Raw genomic sequence first — 11503 nt, 5'->3', positions numbered from 1 at the left:
GATGTGGCCTCTTCAGCGTCCATATCTAACTGCTATACATCTCAGGTAAGATCGACCACATACACTCCTAGTTTGTGGTCTCTGGCACATCATCAATGTACCCCCTCACCCGAGCCAGCTGCAGATTTTGATTAATTTTCCCCCTCTGGCCCTCTCTTATCTCTCATCTCACCTGTTCCAGGTTCTCCCCGATTACCCTTTCTTATCTGCTCTCCCATCCAGTTCTCTGTTTTTCCATCTGCTTCTTATTATTGCTTTACTCCCCCTTCTGAGTAAGATTCAACTGTGCTCATTTGGGCCTTCTTTCTTCTTTAGTTTCTTTGTGTCTATGGAGTGTAGTGTGGGTTTCCTGTGTTATGATTATTATTCACTTGTAAGTGAGTACATACATGCATGTGCTTTTAGATCTGGGTTACCTCAATCGAGATGAGAAGTTTCTAGCTTTATCCACTTGCCTGAAAAATTCATGATGTCCTTGTATTTTATAGCTGAATAATGTTTCATTTCATAAATGAACCACATTTTCTATATTCATATTTTGGTTAAGGGGCATCTGGATTCTTTCCAGTTTTAAGTTGTTATATTTGAAATGGCTATGAACTTAGTGGAGTCCCTACTCTAGGTCATCTGCCTTCACAGAGTCCCTCCTGTATCTTCTGTTTGTCCTTTGAGAGGGTGTGGGCCCCTGGGTATCCATGATGGTGTTTCAAGTCTCTATTGGGTTAGGTGCATCCTCTCCACTGAGGCCAAATTTGGCAGCCCAGTTAAGGGAACAGAGTCCAATGATAGACAGCAGCTTTAGGGACAGCTCCTGCTATAGTAGTTGGAGGATCATCATGAAGACTGAGCTGCACATCTGCTACTTATGTGCCAGGGTTCTTTGTCCAGCCTGTATGTGTTATTGTTTGTGGCTCAGTCTCTGAATATCCCAAAGTAACAAGGTTAGTTGAGTCTGTTGGTCTTCCTGTGGAGTTCCTATCCTGTTCAGGGCCCTCAATCCTTTCCCCAATGTTTGTATCAGAATTACCAAAATCCAAGCAATTTTTGACTGTGGATCTCCAATTCAGCTTCAGTCAGCTGCTGGGTGGAGCCTCTCAATGGACAATTATGCAAGCCTCCTGTGTGGGAGCATCACAGAATATCCTTAATAATGTCATGGATTCAAGCTTGTCCATGTGTGTCTCCAATTGGATGAGTTTTCATTGTCCACACCTTCAGTCTCTGCTTCAGCTTTATCTCTACATTTCTTTTAGACAGGATAAATTTTGTTTTGGGCATCTCCAGTGTTGTGGTTGAATCTGATACTTCAGCTTTCATCTCATGCTCCCATACATTCCCTATTTGGACTCTGTACCTCAATCACAGAAGGTGCTGTGCACACATTTGTTGTTCAATGCTATGCTACTTTGCAAACCTGGTGGTTTCATATTTTTAACTTTATTCATTCTGTTTTTGTTTTTCTAGACCATCTTTTTCTGGGAAGCCCTTCCTGTCCTGATTGTAGATATAGAAACCACATAAGTGACATGACATGTTTTTGTTCAATAAGCACATGCTTTTGTGCTACTCTTCATCCACATATTTAATTTTGAAATTCAGCCTAATATATAGATTACATTCTATTTCTCCAGATGGCTTATGCTCATGTCATCAATATTATATGATGCTTCAGATTAATTAAATTTCAGGTGTATGATGTTCTGCCTAACTGTTATGTTTGTTGTGAAATTTTTGAATAAATAAGTCTATTATGCCTGTATGCATGAATATGAATATATTCATATATGTGTGTGCCATATCTTTACTGTTGTCAGAAGAAGGCCTCAGAACTTCTGATCTTGATGAAATGGACAGCAGTGGGTCCACATGTGTATTCTAGAAATTGACCACCATTATGGGGAAGACCAGAAGAGCTTTCAACTCCTAAGCTATATCTCCTGAACTACATTCTTTATTTCTGATCAACATATGCTTTAGTAATATTTTCATCTGTCCATTTTAACTGTTTAACCATTCATTCCCTTTTAGTAAAATTTAATTAATATTGCTTTTTAAACTGAATAACTTTATATTTATGCAAGAAAATACAGAACTACAGTGAGTGTACAATTCTTTGCAGGAACTTCAGTAAAGAACTGTGAGTTCATTCCTTCATTTTTGTTTCCTGGTTTATTTTTGTAGCAGAGTGAGGTTATTAACATATAACTTTTGCTGTCCTGAAACTCATTGCATAGACCGAGCTGGCATCCAGCTCAATGACATACACATGCCTGTACCTCTGTGATTAACGACATGAGCAAATACACGCAGCTTGCCCATCACCTTTGTAGTTAGTAATTGTTCATACAGTTTTTCAGATGTGTGCTCAGTACAGTTGACATGTTTCCTCCTGCATATCCCTCTCAATTGCCATTTGTGTTGCAAGGCTATATCTTATTCAGAAAAGATCAGAAGTGACACAGGTGAACTTTATATTTCAAGTTCCTTCTAAACTGACGTGGTGATTATATTATAATTCGTGTGTCAGCAAATAAGTGGAGGAATCACCTAAATTATATGATTACATTGCCTAGGAAGCACACATTTACTTTGTAGTGATATCAGTATCAGGCTTTGTGTTGGACACATATATGTGATATTTTAGGATGCAGTGACTTATGATGATGTGCATGTGAACTTCACTGTGGAAGAGTGGAATTTGCTGGATACTTCCCAGAAGAATCTCTACAAAGATGTGATTCTGGAGACCTACTGGAACCTCATGGCTATACGTAAGACTGAATTTTCTTTTGCTTTTCAAAATAAGGGAAAAATGTTTCTTGAATAATGATGAACATCTCTTATTTCAATAGAGAACAAGTAATACTGAGTTGAATAAATCAGGTTAATTGCTGTGAAAATTCAGTGTGAATTGAATTTTGCCTAATTCCAATACCATATCATTTATTTTCTGGTACTGTGTTTTAGGCTATAATTTGAAAGACCATCATATTGAAGAACAATGTCAAACTTCTAGAAATCATGAAAGGTAATTTTAATGTTTAAGCTGCTACAAATATGGTTGTGAGGAAATTTTAATATGATCTGGAAGCTCTAAAGTAAAGCAAGTGTGTAAAATATCAGTCTTTTTATTGTAGCTATGATTATAATGTTCTCCCAAAACTATGTACCTCAATGTCCATTATCTGATTGGTGTTTGCAAGGCATTTCTATAAGAAAGAAGAGGAAAAAACAATGCCTTAAGTGATTCCTTTATTTGATTTGTATCTCCATTAGAACTATGTTGTGGAATGTCAATTTGTATAGTTTCATAATATTTAGATGTTGCATATTGAATAGTGATAAACATCTATCCATAACCTTCTAATAAGCAAATAGTCCATGATAAAGTTGGTGATACTCATATTCTTGTAGTGAAACTTTTAAGTTTATTGTGAGGTCAGTTTATGAGTGTCAAGAATGTTGGCCAGGAGAAACAATAATCATGTCTACAATGAACAAAAAGTCAATGCATGTGAATTCAATGTGGAAACCATTCATTTGTTCTTTTTTAATGGGTGTATCAATTGTCAAAATGGATGAAAAACTGTGAGCATAGAGATACTAAAAGGCACAATGTACCTCTATCTATTTCAGAACAATGAGAAGATATATAGCATCCTGCCTTTGGTAGACTTCTGAATATGATAGGTGTTTGCAATTAATTGGTTTCCTGACTTTACTGAGAATATCCCCAAAGTCACACTGCAGAAAATCTCTGTGCGTACTAGAAATATGTAAATTCTTTTGTTAAACCTTGGTTCACAGTGCTGCTGTTGTGTGATGCACACTACAGGAAAAACTAAGAATACATTCAGTGTTTTAATGCTCTGAGTTATCCCATATTTCTTATGACATATGAAAAACATTATATAAAAATCTCATATAGAAAAAGGATTCTGTAAATATGAGCCATGTAATAAGTATTCTTATCATCACAGATATTTTCAAAGAGGTAAAGCAACCCACAGTGAGAAAGTAAAACCATGAACATCAAAGTGATAAAACCTTAAAATCTGAGTGTTCTTTATTATTAGACCAACTATAAAATTTATACATATTGGTAAAATGATTGATCAGTCTAATGAATGTGGTAAACCTTTCACATATGCCAATTACTGTTGCAGGCATGAAAAAAGTTATACTGGAGAGAAACCTTATGAATGTAACCAAAGTGGAAAATCCTTTTCAAGTCACAGTAATCTCCAAAGACATAAAAGAACATATGCTGGAGAGAAACCTTATGAATGTAATCAATGTGGTAAATCCTTTTTATGTCACAGTAGTCTCAATTGTCATATGACAACACATACTGGAGAGAGACCTCATAAATGTATTCAATGTGGTAAAGCCTTTTCAAGTCACAGTCATCTCCAAAGACATAAAAGAACACATACTGGAGAAAAACTTCATGAATGTAATCAATGTGGTAAAAGCTTTACACAACAATGTCATCTCCAAAGACATAAAAGAACACATACTGGAGAGAAACCTTATGAATGTAATCAGTGTGGTAAAGCCTTTTCATGTCACAGTAATCTCCAAAGACATAAAACAACACATACTGGAGAGAGACCTTATGAATGTAATCAATGTGGTAAAGCCTTTTCATGTCAAAGTAATCTCCAAAGACATAAAAGAACACATGCTGGAGAGAGACTTTATGAATGTAATCAATGTGGTAAAGCCTTTTCACATCACAGTGGTCTTCAATATCATAACAGGACACATACTGGAGAGAAACCTTATGAATGTAATCAATGTGGTAAAGCCTTTTCATGTCACAGTGGTCTCCAGTGTCATAAGATAACACATACCAGAGAGAAACCTTATGAATGTAATCAATGTGGTAAAGCCTTTTCATTTCACAGTAATCTTCAAAAACATAAAAGAACACATACTGGAGAGAAACCTTATCAATGTAATCAATGTGGTAAAGGCTTTACACAACAAAGTCACCTCCAATATCATAAAAGAACCCATACCAGAGAGAAACCTTAGTTATGTAATCAATGTGGAAAGAACCATTTATAAGTGAAAAAGTTCCAAAGACATAAATGATCACATACTGGAGAGAATCTGTATGGATGTAATTCATACGGTAAAAGCATTTTCACAAAGTTTTTGTCTCCAAACCCATAAAAGAAGTCATATTGGAAAGAAACCAATGAATATGATCATTGTGGTAAAAGCCTTTCCATAAGGATTTTTTCCAAAACCATAAAAGAACCCATATTGGACAGAACTATGAATGTGATCATTGTGCTAAAGCCTTTGCATGTCCCACTAGTCTCAAAAACATAAAAGATAACATATTAGAAGAAGCCGCATGAATGTGATCAACGTGTTAAAGACTTTTCACAAGTTTAGCATCTCCAGTATTATAAAAGAACAGGTAAAGGAGAGAAACCCCATGAATGTCATCAGTGTTGTAAAGCATTTGCAAGTCACAGTCATCTGCAGTGACAGGAGAGATCACGTACCAGAGAGAAAACTGCTTGAATATTAACAACGTGGTAAAGCCATTGCATGTCAGAGTTCTTTACACACACACAAAGAAATTACACTGGAGAGAAGCCTCATTAATGTAATCATTGTGGAAAATCTGACAATTCACTTTTATCTGCGACTATATAATGGAACACATTCAAGAGAGTGACTCAGTGTCATCAAGGTGCTTAGCCCTTGCATGTCACAGACATCTCCTGATCCATAAAAGAACACATACTGTAGAGAAACTGCATGAATGCCATGAATGAGGTAAAGTCTTTGCATGACAATGTACTCTCCAAATACTTCAAGTAACACACTTTTTAGAGAAACATTATGAATGTAACAAACGTGGAGAAGACTGTGCCTATCACTATAGTCTCCAAAGACATAAAAGACCACAAATTGAACAAAAATCTTGTGAATGTACTCAAGTTGGAAAATCCTTTACATGCCACGGTATTCTTTGAATAAAAAAATCAACACATACTAGAGAGAAACCTTATGAAAGTAATCAGTGTGGTAAAGCATCTGCATGTCCTAATCACATTTAAATGCATGAAAGAATTTATAGTAGAAATAAACTGTGGTGATTTGAATATGCTTGTCCTTAAGAAGTAACAATGTTAGTATGTTTGGCCTTGTGGGAGTAGATATTAATGTTTTGAAGGAAGTGAACTCCTAGGGTGGTGGTCTCTGGAGCTCCAGCCAGTAAAAAACAGACTCTCTTACCACCTGGCTGGATGACAGTCTCTTCCTGGATGCCTTCTCATAAAAATGCAAAACTCTCAGCTCCTTCTCCAGCATCATGGCTGCCTGCATGCTGCCATTCTTCCTGCTATGTTGGTCATGAACTAAACACTTGAAAGTGTTAGACAGACCGAATTATCTATTTGCCTTTAAAACAGTTGCCTTGGTCACAGTGTCTCTTCTTAGCAATGGAAATTCTATCTGAGACAGAAGTTGGTTCCCCAAACTTAAGTATTCTTATTGGTAGGCCTGACCATGCTTTTGTTAGAAGCAATGTAAATTTTTAGACTTTGGATTTGTACATGAATTAAGTGTAAATTCATTGGCCATGCTAGTAGAACACATATGTACTAAGGGTGGTTTGAACTTTGCGTATAGTTTTTGTAATGCTTTGCTGAAGAATGTTGCTGTGTTTTGCTTCCATCTGAAGGTAAAGAGGTTTATTTTGTTAATTGCATTGACAAAGGAAGTCTCAGGAAAGCCAAGCATAGTCTTTGGCCTGTGTTGACTCTCATGGTGATTGTTTTGATTATGCTTAGTAATCTTAGAAAGGAAAAATATAAAATGTTAGCTTCAAAGAGAAAAATCTCACCAGGAAGTTGAATGAAGGTATATCTTGTGATAAAAGATACACAATGTTATTAAAAATGGTGATATTATGACAAGATTCCATCCACCTAAACATATGGATATCAAGTTGTATGGATGAGAACTGTATAATGTTAGGCAGTATTAATAACTGGTTATTGTTTTTATGTGGACATGAAGAGATACAAGTATGTGTCAAATTGACAATTGACAAATTGTGATTACTATATTGGGTTTTAGATTTAAAATCTTAAAGGATATAGGATATACTTAGGCATGGTTGTACACACCTGAAATCCCAGGAGATGAACATCAAGCAGATCTCTGATTCAAGTCATCCAGGTACAGAACAAGTTTTAGGTAATAAAAAGTTTAGGTATGGGCAAAGTGTTACACACGTATTACTCACCATTCAGAAGACAGAGCCATGCAGATCTGAGTTCAAGGTTAATCCACAGATCATGTGCAAGGACAGCTGAGCTTAGGCAGTAAAGTTGTTGAAAACTAGAAAGCTGGTGATGATGTAGTAGAAGGGGCCATGTTCCAGCCCCAGCAAGCAGAGGAACTCAGGAACTTTGTCCATGTGGCTCTGCTTTTAGAGGAAAGAAGAAAAGGGACAACTGAGACAATTGATGCTGGTTGGCTCTAGTTAGAAAATTAGTGGGGATGAAGAAGAAAACAGCATCACTGAGGTGACATCTTCGGGTAAGTGTTTTCTGAGAGGAGAAATAAGTTGTATTCCAGAGCTAGACAAGGTTGTCCCTTGTGGTGTAGCTTGACTCAGTCCTGGGTAAGACTCACCCAGGTTGCACTGGTTTTAAGGCATGGATGTTTTATGCAGTGAAGCTAAGGCTTGGCACCATGAAGGGAGCATGAGAGGAATGCAGTGAAGACTGTTTGTCACAGAAGAACCCAGCATATTCAAGATGTCAGTCCCGTGGAATGAGCAGAAAGAACAGCAGCAGCAATTGAGTGGAGTCAAGCAGAACTTAGTGTCCTATAGAGGGAAGAGCTGGAGAGAGACCCAGCTTCTTTTGAGGAGTGCAGAAGATCATCTGTGGATCCCAGATACTGGAACAAGAAGCTGTAATTTTGAAGTTACTTTGCAGACCCCAAGAGGTTTAGATTCCAAATCTATGGGATAACTTCTCAGGAAAACTACATTCAGGAAATATAATCAGCCAAAGAGAAAGAATTGTGCTGGAGTGAGCACAGCAGGAAGGAGTTGGAGATCTGAAGAACACTTTGACATCAGACATGGAGATGCAGAGTTTGGAGATTTCTGTGCTGGCTTTTGGTCTTCTTTTGTCCCAGTATTTCCTAACAATGGTGATTATGAATGGGGACCTATATTCTGTGAATTTGGATGGATATTATGTGCTATTTTTTGAAAGTATAGGGGATTATAGTTACATGATTGGAATGATCTCAGAAGAGACTTTGAACTTTGGACTTTTAACATTTATGAGACTTCTATATATGATGGGGACTTTCTAATTTGAACCTCACATATTTTGTATTATGCTATTTTTAAATATCGTCTCCATACAATCATGTGTTTGTACAATCATATGGGGGCCAGGCAGTGGAATGTGGTAGTATAAATATGATTGGCTCAGGGAGTGGAAAGAAGTTATGAGATATGGCCTTGGAGGAAGCGCATCCCTGTGGGTGTGGGCTTCATAGTTCCACCCAGTGCAGAATGGACCCTCCTACTAGCTCTCTGGCAGACAGTCTCTTACTGGCTGCCTTTGGATCAAGATGCAAAACTCTCAGCTTCTTCGCCAGCATCATGTTTTATTTCATGCCTGCCTTGTTTCCTGCTATGACAAAAAAGGTCTAAATCTCTGAAACCGTTAGCCGGTCCCAATTAAACTGTTGATTTTATAGGAGTTGCCTCGTTCTTGATTTCTCCTCATAGCAATGGAAACATTAAGACAGAAACCCTGTGAGTGTATTTAATACAGTCAAGCCTTTGCACAATTCTTTAGTCGTCATTATCAGGAAAGAATACATGCTAGAGTCTAAGCACATCCCCTGTGACTCCGGACATGCCTCCTGAGTCTTAAACACACCCCCAGAGTCCTAAACATGCTCCCTGTGTCTGAGGACATGTCTCTGAGTCTTAAGCATGGCACCTGTGACTCAGGACATACCTTCTCAGTCTTAATCATGCCCCCTATGACTCTGGACTCAACTCCTGAGTGCTAAGCATGCACTCTCTGTCTGAGGACATGCCCCCTGAGTCTTAAGCATGGCACCTGTGACTCAGTACATGCCTCTTGAGTCTTAAACACGCCCCCAGAGTCCTAAACATGCTCCCTGTGTCTCAGGACATGCCCCCTGAGTCTTAAGCATGGCACCTGTGTGTCAGGACATGCCTTCTCAGTCTTAATCATGCCCCCTATGAGTCTGCACTCAACTCCTGAGTGCTAATCATGCACCCCGTGTCTCAGAACATACTAGACTCAGGACAATTGATATAGAAGTAAAATGAACCTAGTGGGCCACATAGCTATAGTGACAGGTTTTAATTACTTTTTAATACACAGAGTGTATTAATTGTACATACCAATACAAATGTGGTATTTTCATACATGTGTGTTATGTGCCTGTGTCATGTTCTTCCCTTCAGTATCTCATCCATGTTCCCATTTCCTGCACTGTGGATCTTTTTCTCATCTCAGAAATTCATATTTTACTCTGATTCACATAATAGAAAAGGTAACATTTGTTTGTCTGAGACTAATTTTCTTAAGGGGACCTCCATTTCCATAATTATTAGAACATTTTCTGACCATTGGTGACATTTGGAGGACTGTAGTGTCTAAGTATGAGAACAGCAGCTTGGAGCTGGAATGCTGCTCAGATGTTAAAAGCATGTAGTGACCATCTAGGAGATCCAGGGTTGATTTTCACCATTCAATAGTTGCTCAGAATTATGAATAACTTCACTCCTAAGGGGTCTAATGCCCTTTTAATGTATTTTATCCATGTTTTAAGACATATGTGCAGGAAAAATACCCATAACATGTAAAATAAAATGAAAACACACACACACACACAAATCTTTCCTGAGCCATCACATGTGTTTCCTCCTCCTTATAATTTATCATCTTCATTTACATGTTGCTTAATTTCATGTTAAAATTTTGTATGTGATAAACCTATATATTTTTATATAGATTTAGTTGAAAAATTACACATTATTGGATAGTAAAGTCTGTAAGGAAAATGCTATGATCAAATGGCTAGTGAGTACTCCACACTGAAAAAGTCAGTTACTGGATGCTTAGTGTTTCCATACTATTGTCTTAGCATCCTACAACAGATAAAAAGATAATGCATATTTAGAAGTAAAAGGGACAGCCAGGGTTTATGCCACAGTTGAAGATAGCTATCTTTTACCACAGCAGGGTAAAACAGGCTGGAACTCAACTTCCTATTGCTAATGACACCAAAGGGACAGAATGTGGAAAAGCATAATGCTAGAAATATAAGTCTACTTAACTCTCCTTAGCACTGGATATTTGGGGTAGGCTGTAAAGGTGATCACAATAAAAGAGAATGAATAAGAGATAACATATAAACATAGCAGGGTGAGGATAATTTGAATGGCTCTCAGAGTAGAGTTTCAGAAAGTACTGAGTACTTTAGACATACTTTACTTGTTTCTTGCATCTGTAGAGGATACACACCATGAAGTCACTTGAGCAGGACATGAGTCCCAGACACAGTCCATAAGAAAGGCACAACATATTGGCTGCAGTTGCTACATTGCCAGAAGCAAGCAATGAGCAGTACCAATACTCATCCTGCTAAGTCATATTTTTGTTGTACCTGGGGCCTGACACTCTTGCTAGAGTCAAGATGTTTAGAAGCGAGTGCACAAGCTACCTCTGTGACTAAGAGGGACCAATGTACTTGGTGGCTCTGTGCTTCAGCTTCATTCACAGTTGCCATGGCTGACTGTGATTGCTTGGAAGCTAGTCAGTATACACATGGCATGCATGGACATCACCTTGGTTATTCAGCATCAATTTATATCCAATATAGTCGAGGAAATTCTTAAATCCAAAATCTAACCTTGTCAGTGGAATGCCTCTTGAGATGATAGACAAGCAATTGGCAAAAGTCATTTGCTTTATAATCAGGTCTTTGGGCATTAAGTGCTTCCCAGTAAATATGAAAAAGGCATACAATAGCATTGAGGAATTGCTAAGCACTCCCATTGAATTCTGAGGGGAATGGAAAACTCCCATTGCCAAGTTTGTAGCAACCATTTCTATTCCTATTAAAAAATTAAATTAATAGGGTCATAAGACCGTAGAAATGCATTATGAGTGTGCATAATTTAATGAAGTTAGTTTAAATAAAAGTCATTATTTCATTGTATTTATGCAGCTCTCAGTGAAGAAATGTCTAAAATTTTGTTCTTTATAAAAGTAGATTTCTCTGTTATTTAAATGAGAAGTAACAGATATGTTTCCTAAAGATTAGCATTTCACTAGATGCATTGTCATAAGCCTTAATGCTAGCACCCAAGAGACAGAGGCAAACCAATGAATTTGAGGCTAACCTGGACTACCAAGTCACTTATAGAAAAGACAGGCTACATGCAGAGAAACCCTATCTA

The 11503-nt window shown here is 37.5% G+C and overlaps 1 pseudogene; it reads right to left on the bottom strand.

Annotated features, from left to right (window-relative positions):
• Positions 1 to 10369: 10369 nt before the first annotated feature.
• LOC143437262 (vomeronasal type-1 receptor 4-like) lies at positions 10370 to 11150 on the bottom strand (annotated as a pseudogene).
• Between the last annotated feature and the right edge of the window lie 353 nt (positions 11151 to 11503).

This window comes from Arvicanthis niloticus, chromosome Y (genome assembly GCF_011762505.2).
Source record: "Arvicanthis niloticus isolate mArvNil1 chromosome Y, mArvNil1.pat.X, whole genome shotgun sequence".
Classification (NCBI taxonomy): domain Eukaryota; kingdom Metazoa; phylum Chordata; class Mammalia; order Rodentia; family Muridae; genus Arvicanthis; species Arvicanthis niloticus.
The sequence above is the reverse complement of the archived record's forward strand: the minus strand, read 5'-3'. Positions and strand labels throughout refer to the sequence as shown.